Consider the following 17,121-nt stretch of genomic DNA (forward strand, 5'->3'; position numbering starts at 1 on the left):
GTATCTGAGGAGATTCTCTTTCTTCTACTCCTTGACTCTGCTGTCTTTTAATTTCTGATATAGCATCTTCTTTTGCTGAAATAATATGATGGGGTTTCAAACAAGAATAACCACAGGTAATGATTATATTGACAAGAAAAAATATTTTATGAGAATAGATTCAGAGAATGAGAAAATGAATATATATATATATATATATATATATATATATATATATATATATATATATATATATTCCTTTATACGCACACACTTGCATATATGACTTCAAGGACACACCCACACACACGTACAGGAATTTCCGATCTAACGATCCCTAGTAATGAATGTAGAACATGATTTAATTTTTTAAGTATCACGACAATTTAACATAAGTGCATGAGGGGTAGTTTCCACGAGGTTCTGGTCTCAGCGGCGACACGAAGCACTGTTGGCTAGTTAACTCTTTTGTAACCAGATCTGGATGCCTGATGCTGCCAGATCTTGACTGTGAAAACTAATTCATTTAGGTGAAATTAGCTCTTTTAAGCTCATAAGGTTTGGCAACACTGCCAGGATGCCGTAGCAGGCAAGGAAAAATCCATTAAGCTTAAGGGAGCATTATGTTTTTTGTTCTCTCGTACATCTAATGGCGTAGAAAAATACATGGATGCAAAAACGACGCACTGAACATTTTCTTGGTCGTAGAAAATGTAGAGACTCCCATTTGATTAGCCGGAAGTTGAAGTTGATTCCCCATAACGAGTACATGAGATTCACTAAACACTTCTTAATCATATTTTTCAAACACCGTGTATAGCTTAATAATCAACTTTAAAATACAACTTACTCTTGCAACATGGAGAGAAATTCAGACTGTCTTGCATAGTGGGTCTTTCTTTTAGTGGAAGTGCTCATTCCGACGATATTGAAATAAATGCACAAATAGTGCGAAAATGTCACTCTTCCCCTTAACCTTTCTGTTTGTTTGATAAATTCCGAACTATAGCCAAGACAGAAGTATCAGTCACGTTCGCTTGTACACGGGAAATTGACTAGACATTCGTTAACTTTATGTTCTCGAACCGATAAGCGTCCACGAAAAGAATGAGCACTCGACCTCCTTTCACAAGAGGTGCAGCACATATTTGACTAATTCATTTGCCATGCCTTCTATTTGAAAGTCATAATTACGTAGCAAATGGCTGTGCACGTTATCATATACTACAGTAAAGAGGAGATAATTTATTATTCTTCCTTTCTATTAACTAACATTTTGACCCAAATATATTTTCGAAGCCGTGTAATATACGTCGTTGGAAGGGTGGTCATGGGAAGGATTTTAGGAATTTATATTGTACTTGAGTAAACAAAATCATTCACAAACATAGCTTCCGAAAGTTGCATGTCAGGCTTAACCCTCCCTTATATAACGCATCCATTATAAATGTTAGATAGGAATTTCTCTGTAAATGCACATGTACATAATAACAAAAATTGTAGAGTACATGATCAAAATTTACTAAATATTAACTTCACTGTGTGACTGACACTAATGTTCAGCATTAATTTGAATAATGATTTTGAAATATAATCTTGTTTCTCTGACACCACAAGAAAATTGTATTACTATATCATTTACTGATGCTGATAAAATTGACTGATTCTGATAACCAAACATGTACTGATCAAATATAAATTTGCAAGTGTTTCTTCCAGAACAAGAATGGTTCATTCACCTATTCAGTTAATGTGTGTAACTAAGTTAAGCAATGAGTTTTGCCTTTGATATAGAGCTGCATATTTAGACATTTACTTTACAGAACCATGACACAAATTGTGATTTTGTTCACAACAAATAATAACAAATTGTTAGGTCATTGCATAAATTGCAAGGTATTTATAAAATGGTAAAATTGTCAGCAATATTATTGATACACTGGAGTCCTGGGTTCCATGCCCGGTGAAGGCACATAGTGATTCGTATTCACTTTAAGCTGTTAGTCCAATCTTTCTGTGAATAAAGTAAACTAAAAAACAAAGTCAAACAAAAACGTGCAGAGTGAAATAACGATTCCCCTAAAGTGGACTAGTTACGATATAACTCCTAGAAATTGCATTCTAGCTCCAGTTGCTGAATGGGAAATTAATGAGAGAACTGATCACGAAATTATTGCATGTTGAATTGAATGGGTTCTTTCGCTCAGGAGATGAAAATCTTTCACCGACTTTTTGATGAGAGTATGCCTGTTGAATTGCTGGCATTCGCGAACTTTACGAAAGTCTTTCTTGATTAACCAACGCGTTTTCTTTGTTAACTTTTCAGTAACTTTTACATTCTGAGTGGGGCATGAATATTTTTCTTTGGTCAGAATTGGAGAATTTTATTTGGTGCTACCACAATCCAGGCATGGGCATCGGGAGGAGCAGTTGAATCCCTCCCTCCCTCCCTCCCAGAAACTGACAGTCTTAATTTCAAGTTACAGAAAGTCAGAAAGCTTTTTACTTTTCTTGTTAATAACCGAAATAAAGTTCCATTTGTCAGTTTCTGAACAGAATAACGAAGTGAAAAATGCGTTGAATCGAAAAAATACCATGTAATTTACCAATAACACTAATTATGCTGACTACATTACAATAAATTGAAGGTGGAAGAATCAGTGCAAAGATTATCAGCGAATACGGGTCGTACTTACTTCCAACCAGAAGAATTTGTGCAGAATATTTCTTGCCATCTGACCATTTTACATTTCTTGTTTCTCCAACTGTATATGGATTGTGTGCACGTGTTAAGAATACAACCCCATCTTCGATAAACTTCACTGCCATCCACTTGACTACGTGCTTTATTTTTTCAAAATCTAAAAATTAGAAATAAACATTTTTAAATTTATCCATATATTCTCCATGTGTATAAGTAGCATGGTTCAAGCAATACACATAAAAGGGCGATTACAAAAAATGGGCGGCTGGGTAAATCTCCACTCCCAAAAAAGACGCTTTATGGATTGTCGCACAAGACCGGATTAGACGAGGCAGAGGGGTGTTGGAGATCGAATTATTTTATTTTTCAGATATTGATAAATAATTTGCATAGTTGGAATATTAGAAAAGTAAACATTAACGCATTTTATGGCACACATGGCCAGATAGTAAAGTGCAAATCACCAACCCTGAGACCTTCTGTAAACAAACCGTCTCACCGATTCGATGTATCACTCCGCGTCAGCTGATTCATGACCGCCGACTACCGCAATCATCTGCTGTTACACTCATAGTTTGCCGCACCTATTCATTTTATATAAGAGCCAAAATGGATGTCTAACAGAAATGTTATTGAAAATAAAATTCCCGCAAGCATATAGAACTCGCCGTGTTGAAAGTGGCACTACTTTCTTGCTGTTTACATGATTGTTTTTAGAAAATAACCAATGTTATAAAATATCATTATGTACACAAATCTCTAAGCTCATTGAAAGTTACAATGCATATTCCTACAAAATGCTCACACTTACCTTGCCTTGCCATGTCACCAAGTTATTTAACGAAATGCACAATATTTTGGCGGAACAAAAATCGTTATTAGAATGCTTGTCAAAGTTTCCAACCGCAATAAATTTACGAACTTTCTTTGTCTTGTTTTGATCATCATCATCAATATATTTATTGGACTTACAGTATTGCATATGACTGTTTATGTCCATTATATATTTTATTTACATAAGATACAATTAACATAAAATCTACAAACAAATTTAAAATACACTGCTATCTATATCAAACCTAGAAATATACGTTAACAAGTTATCATTTTGTAAAAAAAAATGCAAGTAAAATATATTCAATTTGCATGCAAGAAAACATCCAAATTTATGGGAAATGATTACTGGTGCAAAGAGTTACCATAAATGTGAAGCAATAAGTACAAAAGAAAGAGCATTGGATTTAAAGTGAGACGTCATTTGGGGCAGCGTATCCCATCCCATACTACAAATTGGCAGTTGTTTTACCTTACGTAATGAACCCTGTAAAAACACTGGATTTTCGTGTGGATTATTTTACTTCTATGAGTTTTCAATGCTTTGTGCATACACGTGGTTTTGTTTATAGAAGGTCTCAGGGTTGGTGATTTGAACTTTAGTTGCAGTGAGCAATTGCCAGGGGCGCTCAAAAGTAAGACGAAAGATAACGGGCGCTGAAAGTTTGTCACAAGGTAAGGAACTGTAGGTTACTGCAGAGCATTTTCTGACATTCGTTACGAGATTAGGGCGGCAAGCTGCCCGGCATCAGCGCTTATCTCTCCCGGTGAACGGAGATCGCGATGGTCGCACGCTACAGTCTTTTTTTTTTTTTCGCTTTCCCTGCCTTCGCTCTTTTTTCCTTTCTGTTGGCGTTGCAGACTGACGCCACTATAATCCTCAATCGGAAGTTGTGTTGTGTTGTATCGTGTCCGTGTGTTGAAGAGTGTGGCTTAATATGGCACCACAAAAGTTTACATTACAACAAAGGATTTATCTTGCCGAGTGTTACTTCGGAAAGAGGAACTGTGGAGAAGTGCGACGACGTTTTGCAACGAAATTTCCTGGTGTTCCCGTTCCACATAGGATTACTATATTAAACCTCGTAAAAAAGTTTAGTAACAAGGTCAGTTCTGAATAAAAATGGAAAGAAAAACCCACGGAAAAAGTCGATGAGATAGGACAAAGATTTCCGGGGAGACTATTCTAACCTATCTCACAAGAAACGGGTGTTTCAAAAACCACAGCATTTAGAGCTGCTAAAATTCTTAAATTTAAGCCCTACAGAGTGACAATAGTGCATGAATTACAGCCTATAGATAATGGGGAAATCTAAAAAATAAAGTATACAAAGACAATCCGCACACCATTTGTTAGTAAGAAGACGGTATTGTACGAAAAATCTTGAGAATTACAGTAAACGAACTTGCACGTGCAAATGCGAATTTCCTTCGGAGATGCCAGGAATGTGTTGCAGCAGAGGGACACCATTTTCAACACCTTCTGTAGTCAAGGTTAGTACACAATATGAAAACTGTAATTATAATAGCCGACTCTAGCGACTGTCACGGAGCCCGTTCACCGGGAAAAACGAGCCCTGAAGCCGGGCGGCTTGTCGCCGTCCTTCGTAACGAATGTCAGGGAATGCTATGTAATTTATTCCAATGCTAAATTAAAAAAGTCTCGATAGACGATCTACCTTCTCAGGACGGAGTGACGCACGAAGCAACTGCCCAGGATGCGATTTTTTTTTTCAGTCAACTTGTGACTTAGGGTTAATTTCTTGCTCTCTGATTGGCTGTTGGAAAGTTATGAGGATATTCTATTTCCTATAAACCCACATTCACAAGTTGACTGGAAAAAATGCGCGCCCAGGATCATATTTAACACAGTTGGAATAAAATCAACATTGAAGCATTTTGCAACTCACTTCATAACAATGTAGTAGTTTGAAGTAGTTATAAAACGCCAGTCCCCAAGTCTGTCCCACCTAGCACCCGCTCCAGTAAACAGAAAAAGTTTTTTATTATTATTATTATTATTTTGAATGGCGCCTAAGCTTCAGCTTATCTTTTCTATGCTTCGCTAAAGGCCTGGTTCTGTCATGAATATTGAAAATTTATTTCCACCAGCATTCTTTGTCTCCCGTTTACTTGGTAGTAGATGTAGTAAAATCACAATATCCTGAATGATCTGAAGACGAACTATGTAAATCAGTTATCACCGATTTCCGAACCGAATTTGAGCTACAGTATCCACTCCTTAATTTTATTCCACGCCCCCATTTCAAAACCTATGTTCAACCGAAAATACTAACTCCTACAGTGCTATATTATGCAATGTCACCATATTCAGCGCCGAATGTTAGGTAATGAGACCACTGTTATTGCATACAACAGGCAAGAGAGCATTGATCCTACTTTGAAAGTGAAGCCGCATTTACTGGCCGCATTTATGAAAAAGAAAGCAAAATAAATAGCATATGGAAACACCTTGAAAAGAATGGCTACGAGAAGGAGGATAGACTGGACATAAACAGAAAGAAGAGAAAAGGCAAGAGAGAAGAAAAAGAGAAGGAAAAAACGAGGTGGTTTGGAATAAGGAGTATGGGGAAGACCACAGAAAATATATGCAAAGTGCTTTGTAAAGCCGGTATTAAAACTTACAGGAAGGGTGGACGAAGCATCTTAAGAATAGCGAAGAATGCAAACAAGAAAAAGGAAAACAGAGTAGAGGAAGAGGAAGGGATTATCTACGAAGTGAAATGTAAAGAATGTCAGAGTGTGTACATAGGAAAAACAAAAAAGAGGCTGAAAGACAGGTTGAAAGAGCATAGGGATGATGTACGACTTAAGAGAGATAGAAATGCGATACTTAAGCACGCGAGATAAACAGGACATGACATGGAGTAGGATGAGGCTAAGCAGATAGGAAGGAAGAAGAGAGTGCTAGTGAGGAAATGGAAGGAGGCCAAGGAAATAGAAAAGGAAGGGGAAGAAGACCCAATGAACTGGAATGGGGGACTGAAGATATTGGAATGACTATTAATTAATGGACACTCACAAACATCCATGTTCAGGCCAGCCATCGAACCCGGGATCCCTGGCGCCATAGCGCAATGTGCACACAACTCAGTCACAGGAGCCGGCATATGTTGATTGGTATTTGGTGAAGTGTGCATGTTTCATGTTTTTTTGTTTGTTTTTTTCATTTTTAACATTGGAATCCCTAACTTTCATTCCGCAACCACATTAATGTTTATCATGTTCACTTAAAAGTGAAATAATTCCGGAAATTTTTAATTTTATTTTCCACGAACTGTGTTTCATCGTCCCTCACATTTGGGTCAATTCATATCAAATTAAATAAAAAACGTTTGCCTGACAATATTTTCAAAATTCGTTTTTTGTTGTTGTCACCCCTATGGAATGCTACACATAATTTCTCTTTTACTTCGTTTAAAAATGAATGTCATTTTTGTTTCATGCCTTTTCAGACAGTAACGATACATATGTTAACCTAGCTAAGAAAAATGACAGAAAGCTGTGGAAAAGAACATTGTTTACAATAAATTTAAAACTGTACTTTATACCTTTAAATATCTGTAATGGAAATGTCTAAAATTTAGAGACACAACTGATATTCACATTTCAACAAAATCAATGTTTATGATTTTTAGCAGGAAAGGACGGTAATATCATAGCTTTAACTTTTTATAAGAGACACAGTTCTGTGGGGAAGTTGTGCGGCGAAGTGGGGAGTTGCCCTCCACTTTTTGCCCCTGCACTAGCATCAGTGTACCAAGAGAAAGTTAATTGTCCTTACCCCCACCACATACTTTTGACACTCAATGGCTGCTAATGAAGAGATATATAGGTATATCCAAAGTTTTAGCAGAAATTACATGAGCTCTGTTAGCTCCTGTTGTAGGGGTGTAAGGGGTGCTGCTTCCACGTAGTGCACCCAAAAGTCAACCTCACTTCCACGTAGTGCACCCTAGACAAGAGACTAACGAGGCTCTGGCGACTGGCGCTATGGCCAGTATAATTTTGTGTGTGTTATCTTGTTTTATGTCCTTGTGTGTGCTGAGTGCGCGTTTACAGCCTCAGCTTTTAACAGAAGTCAGAACATTTTAAGGTTTTAAAGTTTTTAGTTATGCAACGTTTGAGTTGTAATTTGTAATGGTAAGGGGCTGGACCCCGTATAATGTGACGGGAGCAAATTAGCCTAAGTGCTGACGCTCCCAAAAATTTTAAATTAAATAAAAAAAAATAAAATAAAAGCTCCTGTTGTATCATTTTCATTTTTTTTCATTTTTTTAAAAATCGAGTCCCAATATTTCTGGTGTTGTACCTAATAAATATTTACAAATAAATATTTACTTTTTAATAAAGCAGGATGTAATTAGAATTATTGTATTTATTAGTTACATCACGCACCCGGCATTGTAAGCCCATTACTAACCATTGTGAATGAAAATGTATGTAAAGTAGAGGTTTGTACTAACGTTAATTTTTGTGTCATTTTCCCCTTGTTCTGATTTTGTTTTTCATAGAATATCAAACTCGATTTTATTTACAGGAACCCTGTAACATCAATTTTTTATTAGGACCCTAACCAGAGATTTTCGGGCTCAAATTTTGAGAAAAATAAAAAAACTGACATTTTGAAAGAACTATAACAAATAGAGAAAATCAGTCGGATAGTTAAAATATTATTTACTGAAACGTAAGATGTATATCTTCCTTTTTTTTTAAAAAAAAAAAAATATAGCTCTGAAATTACATTTTTTTCTCGTTAAAAAATCGTAAACTTTGAGTATTGTTGAAAAGCGATAATCAGGTTTGTCCCTGAATTTCACTATTTGCATTAGAGATAGTAAAAAACTCGTACAGAGCATAAAATGATGTAACATGAAATATCGAAAACAATGTTTTTATTACGACTTTCTATCACGTTTCTTAAGTGAGTTATCAAATTTATCACAACTAGATACAAAGGCGAAAAATACGGGAAACTAAGAAACCCGAAAAAGCCGCATTAGGTGTTACACGAACTAAAAGAAATAAAACTTTTCAAGCAAATAGTGCAGGACTGGCCAAAGTGGTTAGCACATGCGGCTGCGACGCTAGGAGTCCCGGGTTCAAATCCCGCTCGGGCATGATTGTTTGTAAATGTCCATTCATCATTTCATCCCTCATCCCCATCTTCGCAAATTAGCCAAGAGTCACAAAACGAGAAGTAAAATAAAACAAATCAATCAATAAAGCAAACAGTGTTGAACCATTTGCTATGTACATTTCAATTTTTATTTATATTTGTTACATAGTGTCGCTTTGCTGCCACTTTTGGCTCATCCCAAAAATTACGATGAGTGATGCTGAAATTGATGAAGAGGCACTCGCAAGGAACACCCATGCCCGGATCGGAATTCGAAACCCCAAATCCCTGGCGTCATAACATGTTTCACTAACCACTCTCCCAAGGAGGTCGGCACCAAAACACAAAGAAATTATATTCCTCAACTATATTGGGAAACATGTTGTGCTAGAAGAAGCCCAGTCAATGAAGGACAAATAAGCCTGTATCTGCATTTCTGAAAAATACTGAATTCGACAAGTGCCACTGTTCACGACATATATCAAATCGAAAATATCCAATATGGCGGACTCTTTTCAAGATGGCAGCCATCAGCACGCAGATGACGATTGGCTACTCGACTGAACATGTCTAAAGTGGTATAACAATTGATTGATTCAACCGAGTCTCATGCTTTTATCAAAAAGTCAATGATTCCGGACTTAACCGCCGCATTTTGATAAAGAGACACTTTTTTGGTGCTGTCGTCCATTTGGAGACACATTTTATCTTTCACTAAAATATATCAAAACTGATATCGTTTTAAAGCTTTAAAATTAGACTATAACTATTATTCGAAACAATTTTTTGTCATTTAATTTGTTCAAAAGTTACAAGGCAAAAACTTCAGAAAGTACTAGAAAAAATTCACTTTTTAAAGAATATTTTTTAAATTACGTCAAAACTACCAACATTATCGAAAAATAAAACAGCATCTTTTTTGTAGTCCATCTAATCAGAATTAATACTGAAAAAAGGTTACCTGCCTACGACCATTGGTTACGGAGATATAGGTCAATGACCGAGAGTCTGTGCAAAAGTGATGTTTTGGGGGGCGGAGGAGGGGAAACACCGCGAGGAGGGGCGGAGACTTTTGGTATTTTGCACTACTAATAGTGTTCTAACAACTGACCAAAATTCAGCTTTTACGGAATTTTTTCCGACATGAAACTTTTATGAATCCGACCCCGGTTACGGAGCGATTTGACACATAGTGCTACGACGCCAGGAGTCCCGGGTTCGAATCCTGACCTGGACATGGAGATTTGTGAGTTCTCATTCTTCTTTCATCATATCATCATTCATCCCCATCTTCGTAAATTAGTCAAAAGTGGCACAAAAAGCGATGCAAAATAAATCAAACCAATCAAGCAAACAAGGCGAACGATTTCTGTTCTCCATAAAAACAAATTTAACCTGAAAAACTTGCCTAGGGTCATTTATAAATATGTATACATTCAATGGGATTTGGATTAATGAAAGTTTCAGTTTTCTCTACGGAGAAAAAATCATGTGGAATTCCCGGAGCCAATAATTGACGCAACTTCCAGGAATTCAAGGAATTCCCGGTGAGTAGCCACCCTGAATATACATCTCGCTGCACACAATAGCAATCCCAAATTCACATAAGCCACGTGCAAATTTAATTACATATACATAAACACACGTGCAAATTTAATTACATATACATAAACACACACACAAGTTAAAATCCTGAAATTGTTCATTCTGCATTCCATTGCGATACTTCAGTCAATTCATTATTTTTTAGTGAGCTCACGTGCAGCGTAACAACTTTTATAATATAATATTATTTGTTAGAATTTCAACACAGTGGCCAGATGATAAAATTGTCAGAAAGCATATTGCGAACATAATTTTGAAATTATTATTACATTATCTCCTCTTCCCTCCATGTCACTTCACTTTCATTGATAATCGGGACTTCCTTGTGGCGCAGTGCTGACGCCGTCTCCTTGTAATCAAGGGTTTCTCGTTTGGAAGCCCGGTGGAGGCCAATAGTGGTTCTGATTCCACCTTAAACTGTAGGTCCAGTCCCGATTTGCCAATCTATGCATAAGGTGCACTTAAAACATGCATAAACATGTTACAGGGGAATTATGCGTGTCGGCTGTTAGAGATTAAGATTGCTGAAAAGACAGCTTAATTTTGAGTTGCTGAGGAGGCAGAGTACATAAACCCCAATAAAAAATCACCCATATATATTGTTAACAAGACGCCCGAACCGTATATCTGGCGTGCGGCGGTCGCCCGTGTCAAAATGTAAGGAATGACACGATTTCCAAGCTTTCTTAACCTGCGCGGAGCCAATGGATTCTTACGCGCATTCTGCTACGTACCCTCAAGCTTCATCTAAGAAATAAAAATAAAAAAAACTTTAAGAAATGTATGCAGTACATATTGTATGAAGAAAGCCTGCGTCCTATTTTTGGCGGTAATATGCATGTCCAAAATGTAGGTACACTCCTGATTAGAATTTCTGTAGTGCATATTTACATCATTCTGACAACTTTCAGTTAGCCATTATCATAATTTCAAAACGCAGTGTGTGTAAGTCGATGATAAACAACACATTTTATATCTGAAGTCAATACAATGGCCTTTGTGCGCAGATTTCTTTAAGCAGTTTCTCAGTGCCATTGTAAATTTCACTGTAACATGTTTATGCATGTTCAGTATATCTCAATACGTAATAACAGAATAAATTCCTAATAACAATCATATTATTTATACATAATGAAATCATTCACTTACCTTTGAGACGTGTTCTCGTGGAACAAGCCATGATTCGTAATGCAGCTCTGTCTGTATTCCGCCAAACACTGCCTGTCTGCTCCTCTGTTGAAACGCGCCACTTCTTAACTCTTCATACGTCACGTGTCATACACTAGGAAACATACGCGTATGTTCAATCTTTCACTTTTTCGCATATATGCCGTAGTTTTGTAGTACACGACTATGAGCATGCTGTAATTTGCTAATTAACAAACAGCTATTTCCAGTTCTCATAGGAATGCCAATTCCGTTCTCCACATGAATCCAACTGAGAAATGTTGGCGCCGAATCGTCGGGAGGTGTTAGCTCGAGACAAACTTCTAAAGTATATCCCCTTTCTGCCAGGCCCAGTAGCGATCTCTCACGTCTCATTGGCTCACAAGTTCCACTTTTAAACTGTCTACCTATTGCTTGTACAACGTATTACACGAATACAGCTTATTAGTATGTGCAATTATTGGATTGATGTCATGTCATGTAAATAGAGTAAATCTTTCTGCAAACATTTTTCTTTTTAATCTGAAAGACTGCACCTAATAAACATTAAAACAAGAAGTGACTCTATTGATCGAAATTTACTGGGTAACAAAATTGAGAAGGCAAGGTAGGAAGGGAGCGCCTGGAGTTACCAGCGTGTACTGCTTTGGCCTGCCTAGTCGATTACTCCCTCCCCCTGAGATCTTGTGTAGGGTGATCGTAATACTAGTATTTTGATCCAAGAACGGGACATCCCAAGGAGATCAGTTCCCCCACCCTTTATTAAACAATCGGTTACGCATAATAATAAAAGTAATTTTTATTATTAACGTATTGTTATTTATTATTAAAATATGGATCACATAAATGATATATCATAAACAATAAATGAAATATGATCTTCCCTTGTCAAAAGGTATTAATTATTATAATCTCGGTATCACTTACATAGCGTTCTTCGTCCTTTCTGATCGACCTTTATACTATAGTTGAGTAAAGCCAGAAGTATTTAGCAGAAGAACCAATCTTTTGAGAAAAGCTTTATTCTTCTTCAGTTGTTTATAAATATCTCAGAAAACCAGAGAATTTTTGTCTGAGGGGGGGGGGGGCAAGTACCAGGATAAACGTACCAATAATAATAATAATAATAACAATAATTTTAATAATAACAATGTTAAAAAATGTTCATAATATTGTTACTAATAATGTTATTATAACAGTATTATTATTATTGTTATTGTTATTTTTGATTTGCTTTATTTTACTTCGCTTCTTGTGCCACTTTTGGCTAATTTGCGAAGATGGGGATGAGTGATGGCATGATGAAAATGATGAATGGATACTCGCAAACATCTATAACCCAAGCCGGGATTCGAACCAAGGACCAACACTATTATTACTATTAGTAGTGGTAGTATCAAAGACGTTATTTTACTCGTAAATTACGCAAAAAGGGGGTAAAGTGTGTGCTAAAGCATTTGTGAGTAGTTATGTTCCCGGATATAGTCCGATAAATCAATTGATTGGAAAAGATCGATGAAAGATCAATTGATGATAAAGGGCGGTGGACAAGCAAGCATTGTTTGTTTTTGGAGAGAGGCCAGAAATGGGCGGGGTTTGAGATATGTGGATGTGTTTTGATTGGGTTTTGGGGTATGGGGAGATGATGGCGTGGGATGGTGAGTGAGAGTGTTGCCCGAGAAAGGTGAAAGGTTACAGATGAGCGGTTGGAATGACGAAATCAGGATGTGAGTGTGGGACTGTTGGGTGATATGGAAGTGGGGTAGAACAAAGGAGGTATTGTGGACGGTGTAAAGGTTGGAGATAAAGTTCGTTGTATGTTTCCGGGAGATGTTTTTGCGTGTTTATCGATAGTGGGGTCATTGTATGTGTGGTCGGTATAGGGTAACGACCGTATAGGGTAACGACCGATGGAGGGAGAAGTGAAAAAGGAAAAAGTTGTGGAGAAACAGAGAGTAAATAAAGTAAATAGAAAAAAAGTACAATTTGCGGAAGGGGATAGTGTGTATAGTATTCCGGGGTGGGAAGAGGATAGGAGGGGTACGTGGGCGTTGGATGCTTTGCGCGAGAGGATGCGCAGAGAAAATAGGTGCGTGATAAGCAAGGAGGATGAGGTATATAAGGACGATTGATCTGTTTGTTTACATCACAGTGAGCACCCTGTGTGACCATCGTCTTCTTCCAGAGATCCAGAGACTACCTTTCAGAGTCGATTTCGAAGTGATTTACCAGGTATATAACGGTATCCGGAGGTAAGTATAAAAATGGGTATAGTATCGTGGATGATGAAATTTATTGGAGGAATGATCGGGATGACTTCATCTCCTGATCGATCAGAGAAACCGGTAACTAGACAGAGTTCTCGTCCGTTACCGACTCCTCCACAATCACCACGATCATCGATACGGTCAGGAATGTTGTCGAAAAAAGAGACATATGTGAATGTCCCTAAATATTTTACGGAGAATGAATTTCGAAAGTTGTGGGAAGAAAAGAACGCTGCCCAACACGGGTATGAAAAAATTAGACGTTATAGAAAGAACAGTATCGATGATGCTGGTGAATTGTCGAGGAAGAGAAAACGTGATATGTATAATGTAAAGTGTAATCCTATGTATGGGTATACAGAGTGTTCTTCCGAAAAGACTGTGTATCAGACATATCCTGTAACAGTTAATAGATCAAAGAAATTTAAAAGTTGTAAATCGGAAATATTTGGACATCAGAATACAAAATTGATTATTTTTGACGCCCCTGTAAGGTTCAGAGAATCCTTTTTAATTACCGTCTACAATCAAAATTTAGTGTCTGAAACGTTTTTGGAAGTTGAAAATAACGGTTTTCCGATCAGTATGCGTTTTATTAATAATCGCAGAGCAGGTTTATGTGAGACACACTATCTGTTCGAAAGAGCACCTGTATACGGGCATTTGTCGTACGGTATATGGACGAGTCGTGTAGCTAGTGAAATAGCGACACACGGATACAATGCAGGACCTTTTTATTTTAGTATCAGGGCTTTCCTCATTGGATTGTATCTGTATAGAAACAGAATCGGAATTAAATTCGGAGTATTTAGATACATCTGAGTTACATGCTCCTCCACGTTGCCGGGCAACAAAATATATCATGATGGCGAATGAAAGACTGAATTGCGACCGTACCGATGTCGAATTGACACGGTACGAAAATTTGGAAAATCTGCTGAATAACGAAATTCCTCAATTATATAGGGTTGGCTGCCACGGTAAGTATATGATGGTAGATCATTGTGATGTTGCAACGTTAATGCAGATATTTCGGAGAGAGTACCGAGAATCTGTATTAACACTGGGGGAGATATTCCGGTGGTTTCGATACAGTGTGTCCCCTGAGGACCTGATAGGTGAAATATTAGGAGTAAAAGGCCCTACATTGGATCTGGAAGAATTATCGGATTATTGTTACAATCCATTACGACGTGATGATGTAAGAAATAAATATTTTTTTATTTCTAGCCTTCACAAAGTAGAAGAAAAATTCAACAGAACTTTGACCCCACCTCACCGTGAATTCCCTAACATCATCGAGGAGACCGATACATCAGAAGTGGAAGACGTGTAAAATAAAAGGTGAGAAAAAATATTACCTATATTTATTGATAGATTATAAGTCGCCGTCCTCTTCATCCGTGATATCTATAATGGAAGGCGTAACAGGAGACGGTGACGCCGCAGCAGGAGAAGGTGGCGTAGCAGCAGGGGACGGTGGCGTAGCAGCAGGGGACGGTGGCGTAACAACACGAGGGACCGGCACAACGGCGGGAGGAACAGGCACAGCAGGAGGGGGTGGCACAGCAGCAGGAGGAGGTGGTGCAACAGCACCATTCCGGACGAGTTCCAGGAGAGGCTCCGGTACCAACCCGAAGAACTGAACGGCTCGTTCTTCGTGGATACGACGGAGCCTGAAAAAAAGAAGGGAGTTAGAATAATAATATTTCATATTCACACATAAATCGGAAATTGTATAGATAGGGGTGATGATGTAATAGATATAATTGAAAAAATATATTACCTTTCCTGGATCTCGCCGATCTCTGCCTCCAACTCTCTCCTAAACTCTTCCCGCCTGGCTATGAATCCGTTGTTCGCGGTAACGGCACGTTGGAGTGTTTCCACCAAACGGTGTCCGATACCCTCTAATTCAGCGCCTAAACGGTCACCAGTTGTCTGCGCCTCCACATCGACTCCTGCCACTCTATCCGTGTACCGGCGAAATGCCCTCTGCAGGTTTTGGACTTCTTCCTGCACATCGGCGTTAGCCATATACAGAAGGAAGGCCTCTAAAAGAGCCAACCCCCGATTGTTCTAAAACAAAAATGTATAACTGTAATCAAGGTGTACGTGCGATATATCTAACATATTTTCTTTATATTTTCAGATATGGCATCCCTACCATTTGAATTCAATGTATTGCATGGGAATCTTAAAGATGCAGAACATTCCGGGGAACGAAGGAATCTGTGGAGCAAGGTCCAAGCTCGCCAAGTGGAGAGACAGATCGCATGCTACATAGATTTCTGCGAGGAGAACGGGTTAGCAGAGAACCTGATGAAGAACCTGGAGGAGGTCTGCCGTGATATGGAAGTCCAAATCGACACGCTCACTAAAATGTTTAGTTACATATCAGAAAAAAAGAACACGTCCCCAGTATTTGGGGATTTTTTGGAAAATGTAAAACAGGCACAGTATGTGCCATCTCATTTATCCCTTCGGGTATGTTTCGAAATGATGGAGGTTTTCAAAAATATTAGAAAACAAAAAACTGAGGAGACAAAAAAGAACGATGAAAAGGAGATGGAGAGTAAAATGTCAGAACTTCTAAAGAAAAGAAAATTGGACAAATAAATACTAACACCACTAATACACTAACACTTTTGTCCGATTTTCGTTTGTCTACACTCGAAAAATTAAATGAGAAAGTGTATAGGTGATTTAGTAAATGAAATGTATATATTTTAAAATATAACTAGATGGATATAAAATGTTTGTAATAAAATATAATCAGAAAATATGTTATTTTTATATTAATATGAAATACCTGTATGTTAATTACGTTTTTCTCATAATACATTGGTGACATAGCTGTTTTATAATCAGAGTTCCGGATCTGCTATTCCATAAAAATGGTTCGAATCCGATTTTACTATGGTGACATGTCTCATAATTAAGGTCCCGGGTTCGATACCGGGTAAAAATACACAGTAATTCGAACTCTTGATTTCGATTGGTTGTTTAAAGTCCACTTTATTCACATTAAGGCTAATCGGAACTAGACCTACAGTTTAAAGTGGGATCCGAAATGTGCCTCCACCGGGAATTGAATCCGGGACCCTTGATTACAAGACGACGACGTTACCACTGTGTCATCGGGGAGGTCTAACAATTCGAACCCCGGTGTAAACTGGAGGTCTAGTTGTGATTAGTCTCTTTACATAAAATAAGTTAGAAACAGACAAACATGCAAATTACTTACCAAGTTTCCGTTCTCCATTTCTGTTCTGCTACAGATGATGAATGTGAAGAAAGACTGCTATAAATATTCCATATATTGACGGTATAGTTTGATCCAAATTTTGTAACATCCTCCGTGTATCATTTAAAGGTTAGCGGTCAAATTATAATCGGGAATCAGGAAACATATTTTACAAGTT

The sequence above is a fragment of the Lepisma saccharinum genome, chromosome 12 (assembly GCF_977018435.1).
Source record: "Lepisma saccharinum chromosome 12, izLepSacc3.1, whole genome shotgun sequence".
Taxonomy (NCBI): domain Eukaryota; kingdom Metazoa; phylum Arthropoda; class Insecta; order Zygentoma; family Lepismatidae; genus Lepisma; species Lepisma saccharinum.